Here is a 22,192-nt window from a genome sequence, read left to right on the forward strand (position 1 = left end):
TAAGATAACTTTCTTCATTTATCTTTTTATAGATAAAAACGTCAACACTGCATCAATTCAGCAAGCAAACAAACAAAAAACAGTTCAGGAAGCAGTTTCCCTCTAGTGTCAGGATTAGAGTCATTCTCTAAAATGTGCTCAAGCAAAGACGACTCCTTCCTCACTTACCCAGGAGGTACACAGCCAGCCTTCCTAGGATCCCTTGTAGGTGGCTTTTTGGGCAGCTCCCCGACAGCCTGAAAACCAGAGCAGTCAGAATGAATTTTGATCTCTCACAGTTTAACGGCTTCTAGCTTCATTCAGCCATTTCTTGGTCAAGCGCTTCTGAAAGATGAATTGTAAGCAGCTCCTTGGCCCCTTTTCTATTTGTTCATCCCTTTTTTCCTCAGGCCTTAGTAGATAAAACGACTTGGCAACATCTAACCTAGCTCCTGACTCCTGCCTTACTGAACGTACACAATGTTTTGCCTAACCTGTGGATTCCTGTCATGGATTAGAAGGAGTCAGATGAAGAATGAAGCAGTTGAAGAATGACCAAGGAATTTAGCACCAGTCAAAAGAGGTACAGTTTATTCAAGGTTACAGGTTTTTTCTTCCAGTGTTTTGGTAGTTTGAGTACAAATATTTTCACAAAAAACACTTATACAGTATTTTATTCTTTGAATGTACTCTGTATAAACGAAATCACTGCTAGCTAGCTTCATTGGGATCATCATTTGGGCTATCAAGCAATTGTCATGCAGAATCTAGAGTAGACCAAGCATCAAAAAAAGAGAAGAAGGAAAAGAAGGAAATACTTGTAGGTGTGGGTAGAGTAAAACTGAGGTGGCACTGCTGGTATATTAATGTCCTTGCATTTTGGTAGCAGCTTTTTATTTCCAATAATCTTGAAGTCATGAACCGTTGCTGTAGGAAACCCATGAGACGCAGATAATTAAGAAAAAAAAGACATCAGGGTCATCCCAAGCCCAAGATTCCCCGTGACCTTTGGCTATTGTTCCCCTGACAGAAAACTACGTGAGAAGGAGAGAAGTACCACCATGTGCTGAGTGCCTCTTAAGTCCACGTGTTTTCTCCAGCCACACCCCAGTTAACCTCTCCCCTGTGAGGCAGCTGTTGTGGGCATTTTACAGAGGTTCCTGTGGGTCAAGAAAATGGCCCTGGGTACTCTTCCTTGTGGATCCTGAGAGAACAATGGAGCTCCAAATCAAAGCATAATTCCTCCTCCATGTATGGTCAAGGCTTCAAATGAAATGTGAGACGTGTAACTGTTGTTTGACTAAGGTGAGGGGCAGGTGGGTCCCAAAATTCTCAGCATTACAAAAAGCTGAAGTGGATCCAATTCCAGAAGACTCTCAGAGGGAACCGTGCAAGCACTTGGGCTGACCAGTATCACTGCCCAAGGTGGGACCTGGACATCTTTTTGCCAAGGAACCATGTAGAGAAATGGTATCAACGGCAGAGCCCAGAAAGGCCTGGGTCAGGGGCTCCCTTCCACCCCTGACCAGCTCCCCACGCCATAATGCACGTAAGCCCCTCGCACAAAAACAGAAGCACAAAGAACCTTGGATTCCCACAGCCAAGCCTTGCATTGATGGAGAAATTTCTGAAACAAATTGAGGAATCTGAAATCGACTAATTATTTTCTGCTGTCGAGTGGGAGTGAAATTTTTGTGATGAAAAAAAAAATGAGATATTTTAAAAATTACAATTTTGCCTTCTTTATTGGCTTTTTGGACTGAAACTCTGGTGAAACTTAAGCACGGTTTTAGACTGTTGTCAAAACAGAAATGCTTTCAAAGCCTTATTGAAGTAGAAGTGACATAAAATAAACGGCACATGAAGTGTAGTTTCATAGGTTTTGACAAATGTGCGGCCATGAACCTCTCAGCCTAATTAAGATCGTGTGTACATCTATCGCCCCCACAGTTTCCTTGTGCCCTCTTGGATGCCCCTCCCTCCTGCTCCCCTCATTCCTCCCATTCCCAGGCACCCGCTGAACTGTTTTTCGTAATGACAGATTTATTTGCATTTTCTAGAATTTCATACACGTAGACGCATATAGTATTTTTTTTTTAGCTTCTTTCTCTCAGCATCATTGGGATGAATCAGGCAGTTGTTGTACCAACAGTTCCCTCTCCTCTACCCTTGAGTATTATTCTATTGTAGGGATATATCATATTCTGTTTATCCATTCAATTGTTGGTGGATATTTGGGTTATTTATGGGCTTTGGCTGTTACAAATAAACCTGCTATGAACATCCAAACACAAGTCTTTGTGTGTATATATGATTTATTTGTCTTGAGCAATATCTAGGAGTAGAATGGCTGGGTTCTATGATAGGTTTATGTTGGCTGTTTAAGGGACTGCCAAACTGAAAAAATGGTACCTTCTAAGAATATTAAAATCAACTCAAGGATTTTCACCAACTGCCAAAGGAAAGTATACAATCTTCTTATCCCTTTGTTTTCCGACAAAAATGTATTCACTTTCACCTAGAAAACAGGAGCTCCCTCCCCTCTAATACTAAAAACTTAATGACCAAAACAGGCTTTGTAAAAAAAAAAAAAAATCTCATCCCTTTTAATATTATAAGCCTTTGATTGTTACAACTATTTTTCACTCCTTAAAAAGCCTTTTCCTGCAATTCCAGACCCACAGATGTGGGAATGGGGTACTGTATCAAGCAGCCTCCCAAGCAACAGGACATTAATTACTGAGACAGGAAAAACCATGGCCTAATTATTATTAATCCAAGTCCATTTCTTTTTTTTTTTTTTTGTCTTTTTGCTATTTCTTTGGGCCGCTCCCGCGGCATATGGAGGTTCCCAGGCTAGGGGTCCAATCAGAGCTGTAGCCACCAGCCTACACCACAGCTCAGAGCAATGCCAGATCCTTAACCCACGGAGCCAGGCCAGGGGTCAAACCAGCAACCTCATGGTTACTAGTCATATTTGTTTCTGCTGCGGCCATGAGAACTCCAATCACAGACTTTTTCATGAAGATTTGTTCTTCCCTTTTTTTTAACCCTTAAACTGATATTTATATTACTTTTCTCCCATGGTATGCGTTTTTTAACACACACCATTTGGATCATTTACAGACTTCAAGACAAATCAAGAATCTTAGCTTTAAAATAAGTGTTAGATTTAAATTCCAACTTTATTGATCAGCTAATGGTGGTGATTGTGCAAGTTACACACTTTCTGATTTGTGTTTATTTTTCCATGATATAAGAGTACTACAAATCATAGAGCTGAATGAGGGCAGGTATTTGGGGCCATTTCATTCACTACTGTATAACCAATGCCAAGATCAGTGCCTGATATATGGTAGGCACTAAATAAATACTTATGGAGCATACAGAACAAAAAATGCAAGTATCCATTGTGGCTTAGTGGGTTACAAACCTGACCAGTATCCATGAAGATGCAGGTTCAATCCCTGGCCTTGCTCAGTAGGTTAAGGATCCAGCATTGCCATGACCTATGGCTTAGGTCACAGAAGTGGCTTGGATTCCGCATTGCTGTGGCTGTGGTGTAGGCAGGCAGCTACAGGTCTGACTCAATCTCTAGTCTGGGAACTTCCATATGCCACAGGTGCAGCAATAAAAAGCAAAAAAAAAAAAAAATTACGGCAATTATAACAACATGACCACCTTCACATGATTTGCTGTACTAGGCCAGTGGATAAGCAATACTATTTCACTTCCATTATATACAAAAGTGTTCTATTCTACTAGGAAGAGAGCAGAGTAAGTGATGATTTTAACACTGGAGAATTTGGAGGGAATTATTCCCAGGAATCCTAGACCTGGATATGATTTATTCCTGACATTAATCTTAACTGAAGCAAATGAAAACAGCAGCACTGATGGCCTTTTATTTCTTTCTGAAAGGTAAGGGTACTAGAAAAATGGATCATGACAGACTACATGAAATTCTATGCCAAGGAAGTAAGAGGAGTGGGTTAAGAATCAGACTTCAGTGGCTTGGGTTGCTGCAGAGGTACAGGTTCAATCCTTGGCCTGGGGAACTTCCACATGCTGCAGGTGCAGAGAAAGAAAGGAAGGAAGAATTTTACATGTCACCCTTTCCAGCTGTCACATAACCAAGTGTCACTCCTTAGAGAAATATGCCCAAGTCCATTCTAGTAAAGTGATTAGGGCACTGGAATCCAAACAATGCCCAAGTCACCCAATATGTGGTCAGAACCATATCTAAAATGCCTCCCATTTCACAGTAGAATTGCTTGTAAAGAACAAAAAACAAAACAAACAAAAAAACCCCAAAAAAACAGAAAAAAGGGAGCACAGAGACATACCTAGAAAAGAAAAAGGGAGTTCCCGTCGTGGCAGAGTGGTTAACGAATCCGACTAGGAACCATGAGGTTGCGGGTTCAGTCCCTGCCCTTGCTCAGTGGGTTGACGGTCCAGCATTGCCATGAGCTGTGGTGTAGGTTGCAGACGCGGCTCAGATTCTGCGTTGTTGTGGCTCTGGCCGGCGGCTACAGCTCCGATTGGACCCCTAGCCTGGGAACCTCCATATGCCACGAGAGCGGCCCAAGAAATAGCAAAAAGACCAAAAAAAAAAAAAAAAAAGAGAAGAAAAAGCACTCACTTCTAGGTGGGACTCACTGTGCCTGAGAGTTAGTAGGTAATCATGGTGCAGTAAGATGATTTGTCCAGCATTTTACTGCAAGAGTGACATACCTCAAAAATTCCTGCCAATGCTATAGTTCACATGCAGAGTAGAGGCTCAGAATGTGCAATGGACTCAGCAAGAAACAGAAACTATGGCCCCAAATCATCACCAGAGAACAAGGCAGCAGGTAAGCAGCACCTTGAAAAGTCCAAAATACGTAAAGATAATAAAGACAGCTTGGAATTAACTTCTGATGACGCATATTTTACTATTTACATGTTATCCAGGCTGTGTTATATTTATAAAACCAGGGAAGAAGGACAAAGAAAAAGTATGATGACACAGGCAGGGCCACCAAGTCAATGAGCAGAGCAAGAACTCTGGTTCCTGGGACAAGAACCTGAGGAGCTGCACTGGAAGTTACAGGACAGACTAAGTCTCAGGGCTCCTGGGAGAAATTCTGACTACAACTCCCACAGCTGTCAACCACTTCTGCTCTAAAACTTGCAGTAGCTCCTGCTTGACTTTTAGACGGTCTTTGAACTCTGTAGAACTCTGAGAAAGACAGACGCTCTGCGTAAGCGACATATTATGGAAGGAAGATGGGAATTTTTCTGTCTCCTGAAAAACTGTTATTCCTCCTGCCTCCTCTCATCCTCCATGGATGAAAGAATCTAGTCAGCAAAGGCACACTGCAGGGTTTAACAGTCAACAACATTCTAAAGAAATATAACCCTTCTAGGTTTCCTTCTTCTAAGAGCCCCTCCCGATGTCCCCTCCCAAGAACATCCATTCCTGAGGGAGAAGTGAGGAAAAGTCAAGCCCACTGTGCACACAGTTCTGCGTGTCTGGTCCAGACTGACCCACCTGTACAAACACTGACCACCCATTCAGAGAAAAGCTAATTCCTATGTTCATATCAATCCTAACTGAAGCCAGGCCGTCATTTCTGGAAATGTTTCATCTTTTACTTTGTTAAGACTTCCTTCAAATCCTTAAGAGTTTAGTGTTTCTTGTGTTTAGATACCATGTTTCTTTCCTATGTACATGGGACACTTTTGCAAGGAAAGGCAATTTTTCCTTGATGATTATGTGACAGACTCTTTGAATTGTTTTTGTTAATGGCATTTAATGCATATCAACCCTCCATGGTAAGTGGCATCATTCCCTATTTTAAATCTGCAGAAACTAAAACAGGGAGATTAAGCTGTCAGTGGACACTCCACCAATAAAGAACCCCCATTTTTCAGAGTTCTCTTGTGGTGCAGCAAATTAAGGATCTGGCATTGTCACTGCAGAGCCCAGGTCACTGCTATAGTATAGGTTTGATCCTTGGCCTAGGAACTTCCATATGCCATGGGCACAGCCCCCCCCCCCCCAAAAAAAAAAAATCCTTTTTTCACTATGCTAGGCTCCAAGAACAGAAGGCACATACATTTAACAACTAAATATACGAAATGAGCCATGACATACCATGATTAAGCCAGGACAGAGAATAGGTTATAAATGGACTTTTATATTTATATATTTATATTTTAGATTTATTTTTATAGTTATTAATATATATTTGTTTATTTTATATTTATTTATATATCATCTGAATAATATGGTCATAATTAAGAGAGAAATATTTTCAAAGTCAGAGGAATAGAATTTCCAAGCAACAACAACAACAAACTCATATGGCCAAGTGAGAGTTTTAGAGAAAAATTTTCCTAGCAAAAATATGTTATGTTTCCATTTGGATATTTATCTTCTAAAGAAATCTTGAATGCATGATATTACTGGGGAATGCATGGTTTTGTATTTTATGAAAACAATTAATTTCAGAATTTATAGTCTGTCACAATAGGAAGGGTGCTACCAACACTCACCCCCCCCTTCCTCCTCCTTCCTTTGTTGTTCTTCTTGACAGATATTTGCACTGTGGGCAAGCAAAACCTCAGTACTCTTTAAAAAATGTGCACAAACACTCATTGCTATATGGTTTAAATAATATATCCGATTAAGAATTTTACAAAAAGAGGGAGTTCCCGTCCTGGCGCAGTGGTTAACGAATCCGACTAGGAACCATGAGGTTGCAGGTTCGATCCCTGCCCTTGCTCAGTGGGTAAAGGATCCGGCGTTGCCGTGAGCTGTGGTGTAAGTTGCAGACGCGGCTCGGATCCCGAATCGCTGTGGCTCTGGCGTAGGCTGGCAGCTACAGCTCCAATTAGACCCCTAGCCTGGGAACCTCCATATGCCGCGGGAGCAGCCCAAGAAATGGCAAAAAGGCAAAAAAAAAAAAAAAAGAATTTTGCAAAAAGAAGTATTATGGAGATGGCAGAATTTTGAGTAAAAATTTACATATTAAAAATAAATAAAAGTATTTAAGTATCTTCAAAAAAAAAGAACTCTTGTTTGGTCTTTTCTTAATGGCATATGAGATTTTTTAAAAAAGATAATGATGAGGACATACATAATTACACCTCCTGTCCCTTCAAACTGTAAATCAAGAAGGGTTTTTATCCTGCAAGCTACTAAGTGGAATCATGTTAATGTTGTTTGTTTCCTTGAAGGAAATGAAGGCAAATTTAACAATTTTATCTGCTTCAGCGTTATTATGGGCTAACTAATAAAATAATCTAAAGTATTATTAAAGAGCTAAAGAACCACAGAAATGATGTGGAGCATTAGTGTAAAGATGTCATAGAGAGTGTCTGCAGAAAGTGTACGGTCTGGGTCTCCACCTGGAGTTGAAGATGTTGGTTAGCTGCATGTAAGAGAGCCACACTGGGGTCTAAGAAATTAGATTCAACAGTTCTAGAGACAGCAGAAAAGAAAGAAAATGCCATGTCTTAGCAAGTTTTAAGATATCTGCCGAGGGCAGAGCTTTCCTATTTCTGAATATTCCACAATTTTCTAGTCCGTAAGCCTCTGTGGCATCTACTAACTCCACAGAAGGCATAATCCTCTTTGTCACAGAGAAACTAACAAAAATAAGACTTTGCCTCTGGCCTTGAGAAACCCTATTACCTGGCTGATGAGGATGTAGAGGAAAGGGAATCCTAATACACTGTAGGTAAGAATGTATATTGGTAGAGTCACTATGGAAAACAGTATGGAAGTTCCTCAAAAAGTGAAAAATAGAGCTGCCATGTGATTCCATTGCTGAGTATATGTCCAAACAACAATAACAACAAAAAACAACCAAAAAACCAACACTGGGCATAAATCCTTCAGACAAAACTCTAATGCAAAGAGATACATATGCTTCTGGAGTTCCCATCACGGCTCAGTGGCTAACGAATCTGACTAGCATCCATGAGGATGCAGGTTCAATCCCTGGCCTTACTCAGTGGGTTAAGGATCCAGCATTTCCATGAGCTGTGGTATAGGTTGCAGACACGGCTCGGATCCTGCATTGCTATACCTGTGGTGTAGGCCAGCAGCTACAGCTCTGATTTGACCCCTAGCCTGGGAACCTCCACACGCTACGAGTTCAGCCCTAAAAAAAGAGAGAGAGAGAGACAGATACATACACTCCAATGTTCAGAGCAACATTACTAACAATAGCCAAGATATGGAAGCAACTTAAGTGTCCCTCAACAGATGAATGGATAAAAAACATGTGGTACATACACATATTACAGAATGTTAGCCATTAAAAAAGGATATTTTGCCATTTACAACAGCATGGATGAACCTGGAGGGCATTATACTTAGTGAAATAAGTCAGACAGAGAAAGACAGATACTACATAACTTATAAGGTGGAATCTAAAAAATAAAGCAAATAGACAATATAACAAAACAGAAACAGACTCACAAATATAGAGAACAAACCAGTGGTTACCAATGGGGAGAGAACAGGGGAGAGGGGCAAAATGGGGTAGAGGATTAAGAGGCATAAACTAGGAGTTCCCGTCGTGGCACAGTGGTTAACGAATCCGACTAGGAACCACGAGGTTGCGGGTTCGGTCCCTGCCCTTGCTCAGTGGGTTAAAGGATCCGGCGTTGCCGTGAGCTGTGGTATAAGTTGCAGACGCGGCTCGGATCCCAAGTTGCTGTGGCTCTGGCATAGGCCTGTGGCTACAGCTCCGATTGGACCCCTAGCCTGGGAACCTCCATATGCCGTGGGAGCGGCCCAAGAAATAGCAAAAAAAGAAAAGACCAAAAAAAAAAAAAGGCATAAACTACTCTGTATAAAATAAGTAAGCTACAAGGATCTATTGTACAGCATAGGGAATATAGCCAACATTTTATAACAATAACTTTAAATGAAGTATAATCTATGAAAATATTGAATCACTATGTTGCAGACTTGAAACTAATATAATACTAAAAATCAATACTACTTCAATAAAAAAGAAAAAGATGGCTTTGTCTTTCTTTATGGCCTTCATCTTAAAGTCTATTTTGTCTGATATGAGTATTGCAACTCCTGCTTTCCTGTCTTGTCCATTGGCATGAAATATCTTTTCCCATCCCCTCACTTTCAATCTGTATGTGTCCTCTGCCCTAAGGTGAATTTCTTGTAGACAGCAGATTGAAGGTTTTTGCTTTTTTATCCAATCTGCCACTCTGTGTCTTTGATTGGAGCATTCAATCCATTGACATTTAATAAAAGAAAATCATGGACTTGGAGAATAAACTTGTGGTTGCCAAGGGGAAGGGGGAGGGGGAGGGAATGAGATGGACTGGGAGCTTGGAGTTAAGAGATGCAGACTATTGCCTCTGGAAGGGATTAGCAATGAGATCCTGCTGTGTAGCACTGGGAACTATGTCTAGTCACTTATGATGGAGCATAATAATGTGAGAAAAAATTATGTATACACGTATGTGTAACTGGGTCACCATGCTGGACAGTAGAAAAAAATGTATTGGGAAATAACAATTGATTACAATTAAAAACAAAAAAAAAGATGAATAAATAAATAAATAAATACATTTACATAGCTTTAAAAGAAAAAAAAGAAAAAAGAAACCCTATAACCCGGAAGTGCAGAAACTTACGCATCAATATACTTTCAACTGGTAAGAAGGTGATTACGAAGTGTCATCAGCCCTCCTTTAAGGAAACTACTCTGTTAGAAATAATAGCCTATGATAACAACTGCGTCCAAGTCTCCAAATCACTCAGACATATTGCTTTGTGGTATAAACTGCTGTCAATCCTTCTACAGCTGCCAGCACCAACAGGCACATGTAGAAATGCTCACCATGAGACAGATCAGAATTGTTACTACTGTGTGATTTGGAAGAGCCCCCAAACTGGAAACTATGAGGTGCCCATTAAAAGCATAAAGGAGAGGAATTCTCGTTATGGCTTAGTGGGTTAAGAACCTGACATAGTATTCATGACGATATGGGTTTGATCCCAGGCTTCACTCAATGGGTTTAGGATCTGGTGTCGCCACAACTGGAGCATAAGTTGAAGATGAGGCTCAGATCCAGAGTTGCTGTTGGCTGTGGGGGAGGCCAGAGCTGCAGCTCCGATTTGACGCCTAGCCCGGGAACTTCCATATGCTACAGGTGTGGCCATAAAAAGGGAAAAAAGGAAGAATAAATTGTGAATACAAAGTGGAAAACAATACAGCAGCTAGCATAAATGCTCAGTAACATACATGAATACATAAACATACTATCATGTGAAAGGAACCCCTGACAAGAGAGTGCAAGCTGCACAATCTCACTCATATAAAGGATTAAAACAGGAAATATGAAGCTATGTGCAACTCAATGACCAAAGGACAAACAACTCAATTACAGGATTAAGCAAAGCGCCTGAATAGGTATCTTTCCAAAGAAGATACACAAATGGCCAACAAACACATGAAAAGATGCTCCACACATCATTATTCACTAAGGAACAGCAAATCACAACCATAACGAGATACGACTTTGTACCCACAAGGAGAGCTATAATCACAACAATGGAAAATATCAGCTGTTGGCAAGGATATGGAGAAATCAAACCCTTGTCCAATGTTAATGGGAATGGAAAATGGTACAGTCAGTATGGAAAACAGTTTGATGTTTCCTAAAAGAACTTAGAATTACTGCAAATCTACTCCTAAGTACATATTCCAAACAGGTGTGTATTTTTTAAATTAATTTATTTTATTACATTTTCTTTTTTTTTTTCCTACTGTACAGCATGGGGACCCAGTTACACATACATGTATACATAAATTTTTCTCCCATTGTCGTGCTGCGTTGTAAGTATCTAGACATAGTTCTCAGTGCTACACAGCAGGATCTCACTGTTAGTCCATTCCAAAAGCAACAGTTTGCATCCCTTAACCCCAAGCTCCCCATCCATCCCACTCCCTCCCCCTCCCGCCGGGCAACCACAAATCTCTTCTCCAAGTCCAGGATTTTCTTTTCTATGGAAAAGTTCATTTGTGCTGTATATTAGTTTAATACCAGTTATGAGTTCATGATACCAAACAGATGTGTAAATAAAAACTTTTATATAAATGTCAATAGCAACACTATTCACAATAGCCAAAAGGTGGGAACAAAAAAAGTCTGGAAGGACTATTTTTACTATCAGCGAAAAGCAACCATTTGTGGGATTTGGAATTCTGGTCTATTCTGACAGCTAGGGTCATCAAATTGTACTTTCAAAAAATTGTTGCTTTTGACTTGTATCCCCTCAGTACATGTCAAAATAGGAGCATCCAGCAAACTTGTCATTTTCCTAATTCAGATATCTGGATCTCACAATCTAAGTGAGATTAAATGTATTTCAAACTTATCTTCAGAGCTGGCTTGTTCCCAGGACCCTCCTTCACTGGCCTGATGTTTAATGAATCGCGTGCAAGAGCGCTAGCTGTTTAGGTGGTCACTGGAGCATGCAACCCCCTGAAGAGCGGAGCTGCTTATAGACCCTTCCTAAGTCTCTAACACCAACATCCTTTTTTTTTTTTTTTTTTTTTTAAAAACCTGCTTTAGGGCTGCACCCACCGCATATGGAAGTTCACAGGCTAGGGGTCAAATCAGAGCTATAGCTGCCGGCCTACACCACAGCCACAGCAAGAAAGAATGCAAGCCGTGTCTGTGACCTACACCACGGCTCAGGGCAACACCAGATCCTTGATCCACTGATCGAGGCCAGGGATTGAACCCTCGTCCTCACGGATACTAGTCTGGTTCATTTCTGCTGCACCACTATGGGAACTCCAACATCCTTTTCATCAACTCCAAAGGTTCAACTGCATACATCGTAAGACCCTTAGTGGACCCGTAGTGTGTCACACCTCACTGTCCTCTCCCCCTCAGAAGAGGGTTGTTTTGTCACTTTAACGAATCTAATAGGGAAAACTGAGTAAGGCCTGGGGAAGTTTATTTTTTGCACAAGAGGACACAGCCAGGATCCCCGCTGTTTCTTCCCCAATATTTGGCTGGGCTTCTGCTCCATTTCAGAGTTGAAGTGAGGCAATCTGTTCCCCTATCTCTTTCAGAATCCTTCCAGTCCACGCTACTATCACAGTAGGAGACGGAAGGGATATTGATGAGTACTAAGTAAAACATGAACTGTCAGGCACTGACAGTAAGAGCAGGGAGATCTCACTTTTTAAAGATGGAGCCCACTTGCAATGCCTATTTCACGTTTAAATATATGCAAAAGCTGAAGATTTTAAAAGGTAACTTAACCTTTGCTTGTTCCTGAAATGATGCTCTCCTCACTGCCGAAGTCTTAGAGCACTTGCAGTTACTTCACCATTTAAAAAAGGTCTGAGCCAGGAATTCACTGAAGGTGATAGATTCACACTGCACTTTTTTGGCACGCACAAAAGTGAAATCTTTTATTTTTATATATATCACTTTCCTCTACTTTTCCTTGACTGAGATTAGAGAAATAAGCAAAAGGCATCAATCATTCTCAAGCACTTATTGATTATCTGCCATGGACCAGGCAGTTATCTGGATCCTGGAGTCAGAGAATGAGTTACCTGCCAGCAAAGACCATAGACTCTGGCAGAAGCACAACAAAGATGTACCCAGTCAATAAATAATCGCCCACTGAACAGTACACGTGGAAGGCACTCTGCTGAGAACCGGGAGACTCAAAGATCAACGAATGATAGACCCTTTAGGCTTTCGGTCTACAAAGAGAGGATGCTAGACGGGAAGGAAACGTATGATTAAACACAGGGTGGTAATGGGAGCCATAGAGTGGAACTGGCTAATATACAAAATGCCTTAAGAACAACCAGTTGTAGGTTAATGATGCTGAGCTTTCATAACTATGTAGTATCTTACAACAGAAAACTAGTTCAAGAGCAAGATCGTGAATTCTTAGTCCTTTTACCAGACACAGCCTAGCATGCCAGCATTTAGAAAAAAATATGTTAGTTATCTATCACTGCATAACAAGGTACTTCTCACTTTCATGGTGTAAATATTCCTAATTTCATACAGAAATCTCTAAATACTAAACATGCTAGTTTTATCAAGAAACACGGAGTTCCCATTGTGGCTCAGTGGTTAACGAATCCGAAGGAACCATGAGGTTGTGGGTTCGATCCCTGGCCTTGCTCAGTGGGTTAACGATCCGGCGTTGCCGTGAGCTGTGGTGTAGGTTGCAGACGCGGCTCGGATCCCGCTTTACTGTGGCTCTGGTGTAGGCTGGTGGCTACAGCTCCTATTGGACCCCTAGCCTGGGAATCTCCATATACCGTGGGAGCGGCCCTAGAAAAGGCAAAAAGACAAAAAAAAAAAAGAAAAAGAAGGAAAAAGAAACACGTTTATAGAGCACCTGTGTTAATAACTTTTTTTTTCCCCACTTCATAGGCTAAGAATAACACTCTTCAGATGTGAATTACTAAAGTGGATAATAAGGATAATAAGCATCTTCTTTGTTCCGAAATGACTCCCTGTTAAAAGGGCCAGCATTTGAGGCCTTCTGATTAACATAACACTTTTTGTCTCTGACATTAATTTTAAAGGCATCACTTAAAAGTACAAATCTTCTATAATCAAGATGAAACAGTTTACTTAAATGTGTGACTTTTCATGGAGACCTACCTGTTAATATATTCCCTTCCCCTTCAGATACTTAAGGTAAATGACCATGCAGAAATGAGTAACTCTGATCTTTAGAGTACAATGTGCAGTTTTTGTTTCCTTGACAAGGTGGGTTAGAAAGAAGAAAACACAGAAACAGACTCACAGACATGCAGACATGGAGATCAGACTTGTGGTTGCCAAGGAGAAGTGGGGAGGAAGTGGGATGGACGGGGAGTTTGCAGTTAGTAGATGCAAACTATCACATTTAGAATAGATGGGCAATGAGATCCTACTATACAGCACAGGGATCTATATCCAATCTCTTGGGACAGAACATGATGGGATATGACATGAGAAAAAGAATATAAGACTGGGTCGCTGTGCTGTACAGAAGAAATTGGCACAACATCGTAAATCAACTGCAATATTAAAGAGAGAGAGAAAGAAAGAAGAAAACACTGGAATGAGGTTTTTTTAAATCTCCTAAGTAAAGACAAGGTATTTTTCTTTTGTTTATAACTACAACTGATTCTACTATTTTAAGCATAGTGTATTCGCTTACTTTTTTTTTGCTTTTTAGGGCCACCTTCTCAGCACATGGAAGTTCCCAGGCTAGGGGTTGATTCAGAGCCAGCTTACACCAGAGCTACAGCAATACAGGATCTGAGCTGTGTCTGCAACTCACACCACAGCTCATGGCAATGCCCGATCCTTAACCCACTGAGCAAGGCCAGGGATTGAACCCTCATTCTCATGGATCCTAGTCAGGAGTCAGGTTTGTTAACCACTGAGCCATGAAGGGAACTCCCTTTTTCTTTCTTTCCTTTCTTTCTTTCTTTCTTTATTGATATTCAGTTACTTTTGAACAAGAGATGACTGGCCTCAAAAATAAACATCCAATGTTCTTCCTAGGTAATTTTATCACAATAGTTTCTGAGAGAAAGGGGGGAAAGTCCAGGTGATACACTCAACATTTCCATTAGGAGAGGCAGCCAGAATACTGTCCTGATGATTTTCAAGAACAGGCGCCTTTGCTGCTGTCACCGACTACAAGGTCACTTGACAAGGTTCTGAGACAGCCTTCTCTGATTTCTCTCGGCAGACAGAGGCACTTTTTTCCTACTCTGTGATTGATTGCAGCATTACCTGGGTATTCTTAGTCCAAGCTCCCACGTGAAAGTCTTGAATAATTTGTAACTCCTGCCATAAGCTCAGCACCTGATTTATTACTCCTTGTTATTGCAGCTGCCTGTCTGTGTACAGAGGCAACAGGTAGTAAGAGCACGCAGAGTGCAGAGAAGTCACCATCCCCACCCGGCAGCCTTGACAAGACAGACAACAGACTTAGACTTTATATTATAAAAACTAAGTCCAAAGACCTAGTCGGTGTGGAGCTAGCCAATGCTACCACTCTACCTTCCCCAAGATGCTCCCTTTCTTTTATAGCCCTTACCTGTGCCCTTGCCAAATGCTTGACCCACAGTGAAATCATCCCCTGTTCTGTTCTATCACAAATAACCTCATTTAAAGATCTGAAAGGGAAAGAAAAAAAGCAAATAACCTCATTTCGAAATGAAAGGACAGAACACTGTAAATCAGCTATAATGGAAAAAAAATAAAAATCATTATGAAATGAATGGAATACAAGAGACCATCCAAGGCAATAAAAACATGCTATATTTAAGACCTGTATTTAAACCAATGAAGAATAAGAGCCAACATTCATTTGGAATTATCTATGAAGCATTTCTCACAAAATAGTCTAGGTCTATAGTTCACAGCAGAAATATTACTGTTTCTGAGCTAGATGTGTCCTTGTCACTAATCAACTTTTTTTTTTTTTAAGGGCCACACCCACGGCATATGGAATTCCCCAGGCTAGGGGTGGAATCAGAGCTGCAGCTGCCGGCCTACACCACAGCAACGCAGGATCCGAGCCATGTATGCGACCAATACCAGAGTTCACAGCAATGCCGGATCCTTAACCCACTGAGCGAGGCCAGGGATCGAACTCACGTCCTCATGGATACTAGTCAGATTTGTGACCACTAAGCCGTGAGGGGAACTCCTTAACTCTCTTCATGAGGGAGATTCTCAAACATTCTCCTTTATCGCATCTTTGCGTCATTTAAGAACAGCCCCTCCACAACACTCACCAAGAGATTCCTTTGTTGAATTGTACACAATTGTAAATTGTGTACAATTGCAAATTGTAAATAATTGCATGGTATGTACCAAAAAAGGCCAGAGAGAGAGAGAGAGAGAGACTCCTGCATGCTGCGTTTTCTCTTAGGGCTACTGAACTCTGATTCTCGGTGAGGTTAATCCTCCTCCAGTGTGTAGGAGCATATATGCCTTCAGGAGCCAGGGAGGTGGACTTTATGATTATCTTAATCCAGTGATAAATGTGAGAGGTCACCTGTTATGTACTGAACGTTTATGTACTCCCCAAATTCACATGTTGAAGTCCTCAACTCCAAGTGATTCTATTTGAGATGGACCTTTAGGAGGTATATAAGTTTAGATGAGGTCAGAAGGGTGGGGCCCCATCACGGGATTTAGTGTCCTTGTAAGAAAAGACTAGAGCAAGAAGGTGGCCATCTGCAAGCCAGGAGGAAGGTTCTCACCAGGAACTGAATATGCCAGGACCTTGATCCTAGACTTTTGGCCTCCAGAATTATGAAAAAATAAATGTGCTTTAAGCTACCTGGTCTAAATTTTTTTTGTTAAAGCAGCCAAGCAGATTAATATATCTCTGGGCATTTTTAAAGTGTGTTATCTTCTTTATGCTTCAATAACTGTACCTAAAGTACTGGATATCAGATTGTTAGTAAAGCTTGTGGTACTTGAAAACCTTCCACCCAAAAAGCAAACATAAGACACTTCTGTCTCAAGTGTCTGCACTATTTTGGGATATAGATTTTATACGGAAAAAGCGGCATAGGCTTTTAAGATGTCCTGGGTAGAGTCAGAGAAAAAGTAATTTAAGGTCAAGTTAATAAAGAAAAAAGTTCCTGGAGAGACTTTATCTCATTTTCACAAAACACAGCAGTAACAAAGTATTTAATTAGCTCCTTCTTGATGTACCTTCCCTCTCCACCAACATCAAAAACGCAGCATACTTGAAATAGTCTATGAGCTGATCCCCAAAAGGGCAGAGTTCCAGCCTGACTCAAATTTTGATCTGTAAGCTCATGGGTTATCATCCTACCTGTAGTTATTTAATGAGCACAGAGTTACCTGCTAAATTCTGTTATCTCTAAAGGTTTTTTTCCCTCCTTTTGCCTATAGAATAAAACCATTTCCAAATTTTATAAAAAGAAGCTGCCACATCTACACCCAAACAATCAGGCCTCACAATACTGCTTCTTGCTATTGTATAAAGAGGACCATCACTGCCTGATACTCTCTACACCACCCACACATTGTTTTTATTTTTGAAAAAAAATTAAATTGCCAGTAACAACCAAGGTCTTTTATGAGGACTAAAACATTCTGAATGTTTTATTTAATGAGAAACAAAGGATGTTATATGTGAAAAACCACAAAGACAACCCCGGGAAGAAAATTAATGTAGGTCCTATTCTCTTAATTATACTGTTAATTCTAATAGTGTGAAAATAACACCAGCACTTCCACATCGACATGCTGGGCACAGAGGAGGTCTTTTAACAAATAAAAAGAAGGAGGAAGACAATAGGAGAGAATAACCAGACACCTAAAGTAATTACTAAATGAATACAGTCATATAAAGTGATCATTATAACAGAGTACAAATCTCCCTAGAAAAGACTCATCACAAAGAGCTACTCCAGTATGGGAGAGAGAGAGAGAATTTCTGGCTGTAAGCCCCAGGGAAAAGTCTGTTAATTTTCTAACAGAAGAGAGACAGGAATTTACAATGGCATAGTGCAAAAGTAAAACAAAGAAGCAAGCATATTCGAGGTATCACAGGGGTAGGCAGGTGCCCATGTAGACAGAAAATTAAGGATTTGCATTAGTGGGAAAGCCTCAAGGAGTTGCTGGGGTAGGAAGCTGAAGGTTCCTACAATTAGGAACATCATCCCACACTTAGGACCAGAACCTTGGGGGTGAGGAGCTTAAGCCATGTACCCCCATATCTAGTATTTCTCTTATATACAACAGAATCCTAATAAAGATCATATCTCTGCTTTAGAATGAAAATTCTGCTGATACAGCATAAGACTGCAGAAAACAGAGGACAGAAAATTGTAGCAGCAAGAATGGTTAAGGGTCTCCCTAGAGAATTGGTTGTAACAACATAGAGTAAAACAGCAAAGCAGCCATTAAAAATCATGACCTTAACAAAAAATAATGCTACTTAAAAAAAACCAAAACATGTTTAAGACACTGAAAGAAAAAATTGGAATACTCAACTCTGATATTTCTATTTTTTAAAAGGATTGCAGATAAACGCAAGAAAAATGTTCATAGTCGACATACCATATGAAGTTCCATTTCCAGGGTGACAATGTGAGGTTTATGGACCTATTCATGTATCCTCTGAGGTTTCACACCGCTCCACACTGTAGAAGTAGACTTCACAAAAATATCTTAGCTAAGTCACAAAACAAATAAACAAGCAAATAACAACAAGCCCGGAGGGCAGGGAAGGGAATCAGTGTCTAGAGTTGTTATATTACCAAAAATGTTCAGCTTTCAACATCAGCCACAACAGCACGAGAAGTGCAAAGGAATAGGAATGTTTGACACATACTCAGGCAAAAAAGCAAGCAAAAGAAACTGTCTCTGTCTGAGAAGGGCCAGACGTCAGATTTAACAAAGACTTCAAAATAGCCATAAAGAAATACATTCAAAAACTAAAGTAAATCACGCTTTAAAAGTCAAGCCTGATATAAAGACAATGTTTTATCAAATAGAAAATACCAATAAAAAGGCAGAATTTATACAATTGATGCTAAAAATAAAAGTCTCCTAACCAAGACAAAATTAGTAAGGACAGTGACATCATATAAAAGGAAATATAAACCAGACAATGTTTAGAAAGTTTAACAGTATTGGAGTTCCCATTGTGGCAGCAGCAGAAACAAAGCCGACTAGTATCCATGAGGATGAGTGTTCGATCACTGGCCTTGCTCAGTGGGTAGGGGATCAGGTGTTGCCGTGAGCTGTGGTATAGGTCACAGATGTGGCGTGGATCCTGAGTTGCTGTGGCTGTGGGGAAGGCCAGCAGCTGTAGCTCAGATTTGACCCCAGCCTGGGAAAATTTAAACAGTATTGTCCTCACAAAGGTCTTTTCCTTGCTTATGCCAATGTCCATAGGAAAGTAGGTTCCTACTAACCCATTTCTGATTTCTTCCCATAGTCTTCCTTGAGCTTATCCAATAATTACTGCATCAATGCCATAGCTTTACTCACCCTCCCTATGGAAACTATCAGTTTAAGGTACCCCAATTTCCACTAACTCTGATTTGGAATTGAGGCCTTGTGATTCTCAATTTGTGCTGTAACTGTTTTAATTACGCAGACAGTTGCCTCAGGAAGTAAATCAGGTGTTATTTCATCAGCCTATTCTGCACTAGGAAGTGACATAAATATTCTCTGGTATTGTTGCATATGTTCCAATTTTTCCATTGGAAACAAAGAATCTGATCTCAAGAGCATAAAAGAAAAATCAAGTAGTCACACAGACATCACTACTTCCTTTTGGTCTGGGTCCTGCCCCCTCAAGGTGTGTGTGTTCACCTTCTCAGGGATTCCAACACAAGCTTGTGAATCAGATTCAAGGGACTGGAAACCCTGAGGAATTTTGCATGCAATTGTAGATGAGAACCACAGCCACCCCAACATTCAGCAACCACCACTATGAGCAGTCAGCAGCCATCGACATTAATGCAAGACCCTCCACCAGCAAAAAGATTATGACTGGCTGAAAGTTTAAGTGTTGGTTAGAATTTTTTAGCAACCAAGTTTTTCCTAAAGTTGAGGTATATACATTTTTTAAACATAATGCTAATGCATACTTGATAAACTATAGTACAGTGTAAAGATAATTTCTTATGCACTGGGAAACTAAAAAATTTGCAAGACTCGTTTTAAGTGATATTGTGATATAACCAAACTCACAAAATCTCCAAGGTACATTCATAACCCATTCATGACAGATCCATCCTCAAGACCAATCATCTCTGTGAGGGCTTACCTCCCAATATCAGCACACTGGGGACTGGGTTTCAACACCTGAACTGGGGGGTGGGAGGGGATGAGGGACACAAACATCTGGCTTACAGCACTCACCAAGGAGAAAGAAAGGGACAGAGTATGAGGAGGTAATTAATATTCCTTACTTTTTCAGCACGTCTAGAACTAATCCTGGACTCCATGACTATTCTGTAGGCGCTTCGTTGTTCTCCTCAGCTTGATTCACTTGTATTCGTAAGCACATCAAATTATTTAGAAATACATAACGGATGAATTTCTTATTTAGAAAATTCCTAAAATCAATTTGACTCTCCTTTTAGTTTCATGGGAGGAATTTAATTTTCTTTGTTGGATGTTCAAACATCAAGCATAAAGCTTTCTCCACCAATCCTTCAAAGACCCAAGGGTACACAAGTGGTAAGTTTTCCTACCTTGAGAGCAATAGAGGCCCATAAAGGTGGTCATAGTTCTCTAGGAAGAACTAATACCAAACCATCAGAAGCATAGCTCCATGCTCTAGAGCCACATAAATTTCTTCTCTAAAATGGTTCTGAACTGGTATTTGACGACGGAGAATGACTATCATTTTGTCTTATGACACTTCCTCCCTTGATTTGCTCATTGTGAACTTGATTTTATTTTTGGTCTTTGCAGATGTCTTACTTCTCTCCCTTTTTCATGATCATTTGTCCAAAGTTTAAGCCATTCTATTTTTCTCTCAGTACATCTGTCACCTGTGATTCTTCTTTTTCTCATTTTCAAGTCCGTTTCCCTAATCAGTGTCTCTCTGGCCTTGGCCATGAGCTTTGGTATTCACAAGGAACTTTAGGTCTTTTCTTTTTGACCAGTCTGAAGGCAGGCAAACTCATTATATTTTGCCAAAATACACAGTCACAGAACGAGAGAGACTAGAAGGACATCTATGAAACTCTCTGCCTGTTTGATTCTTTTAAGGATTATCCTTTCCTGTGCTTTTTTGTGAGGTTTTATTTGTTTCCAGTTTCAAAATCTTCAATGACATGTCCATATTCCCTAACATGCTCGCCAATCCTACAGGAATTCAGTAAGTACTTGTTGACCAGCTCACTGATTCTTTAAGAGCACATATGGTAAGAGAAAATTTATCTTGACATCTAACTCAATATTGTTTCTCTATTCAAGATTCAATTATTTTCCCTCATTACCTTGAGTTTCCTTCACAATAATCTAGTACTTGGAGCTCTAATTCTCCATTGTCTTACTCTCCTTAGTTTGTTGTTCAGTTAAATATATGTGTCTCATAATCTCATGATGTAATTGATATGCTTTTACTTTTTATTTTTACGCTGTTGAATGTTCTAAAGATCTACCTTTGTAAACTGCCATATGTCTAGTTTCCTGAAAATCAGCTACATGTTAGCATGGCAGGGAGGAGGGAGTGCAGGCTTAGGGAGGCAGGAGACAGGGAGAAGATAAAGCAGGGCAGGAGAGAGAGCAAATAGGAAGGGAAGTATTACTCATCATACCAACACTTGGCAGCAAGTTCAGCCAATTGCTCAATCACACAGGATAATTTTAGAGATGCCAATTGTACCACTATGGAGACGGTATGGAAGAAGAACCCATCTGCTGACTCCTTACTATTTTCTTTCTCTCACTGGTGTTAACTCACCCAAACTTCCAAGTTACAGCATCCAGATGCTAAAGGCAGCCACAGGAGCTCAGAGCCCGCATAACTACTGAATCAGTCCTGCCAGCATTCAGCAAAGTGATCTTCCTTGCCCAGCTGGCATCATGGTACAGAGTTTCTCCATCTCTGGTGATGAATTATGGTGGTGGCATCAGCAACCTGGACTATCACCCTGGGGACCAAACGAGCCATTTCAAAACAATTTTCTCAGCAAGCACGGTTAGTGCTCATTAACTGGGTCCTACATAGTACTCTTTATAGAGAAAAATAATTTAGTAGAGCCTTACATGCTGCCTTTTTCATTTTCCATGGAGAGCTAGCGTGTTCTTTGGCGCATGTTTTTTTTTTCCCTCGCCCATGTAGCCCTGCCCAGGGGAAGCCCCTCCTCCCTCTTCTGTCATAACTCTCAAAAGCATCTCCTTTGAAGTCACTGGCTAATTGATACTTTCCTTTCTCCATTTAGTTTGTTCTGACTTCCTTTCACAAAACACTGAAATGTTTTCCTGCATTTCTGTCTTTCACCAGCTGATTCAGTTACCCTGTGCCCAGTTATGCCCCTGAGGAATCAGAACATTTGCCTGGATTACCTGCCCAACACTCCATAGATCAGTCTGCTATTGGTGGACACTAGGGTCAAATACTGTATTTCACTACTATAAATAATACCTAATATCTGCACATATCTACAGTTATTTCCTT

At 40.5% G+C, this 22,192-nt stretch overlaps 1 long non-coding RNA gene across 9 annotated transcripts in view; it reads right to left on the bottom strand.

Moving 5' to 3' along the window:
* The window catches only part of LOC125116456 (uncharacterized), a 97,802-nt gene that overhangs the window by 22,284 nt on the left and 53,326 nt on the right, over positions 1–22,192 (bottom strand). For 4 of the 9 annotated variants that reach the window (XR_007132334.1, XR_007132327.1, XR_007132331.1 and 1 more), the window contains 3 exons: positions 21,476–21,665; positions 18,106–18,220; positions 169–236 (listed from right to left, as the gene is read on the bottom strand). This is a non-coding gene — a long non-coding RNA (uncharacterized LOC125116456). The remainder of the gene's footprint in view (positions 1–168; positions 237–18,105; positions 18,221–21,475; positions 21,666–22,192) is intronic. The other 5 variants (XR_007132335.1, XR_007132328.1, XR_007132332.1 and 2 more) reach the window with 3 other exon arrangements.

Source organism: Phacochoerus africanus, chromosome 15, assembly GCF_016906955.1.
Source record: "Phacochoerus africanus isolate WHEZ1 chromosome 15, ROS_Pafr_v1, whole genome shotgun sequence".
Taxonomy (NCBI): Eukaryota; Metazoa; Chordata; class Mammalia; order Artiodactyla; family Suidae; genus Phacochoerus; species Phacochoerus africanus.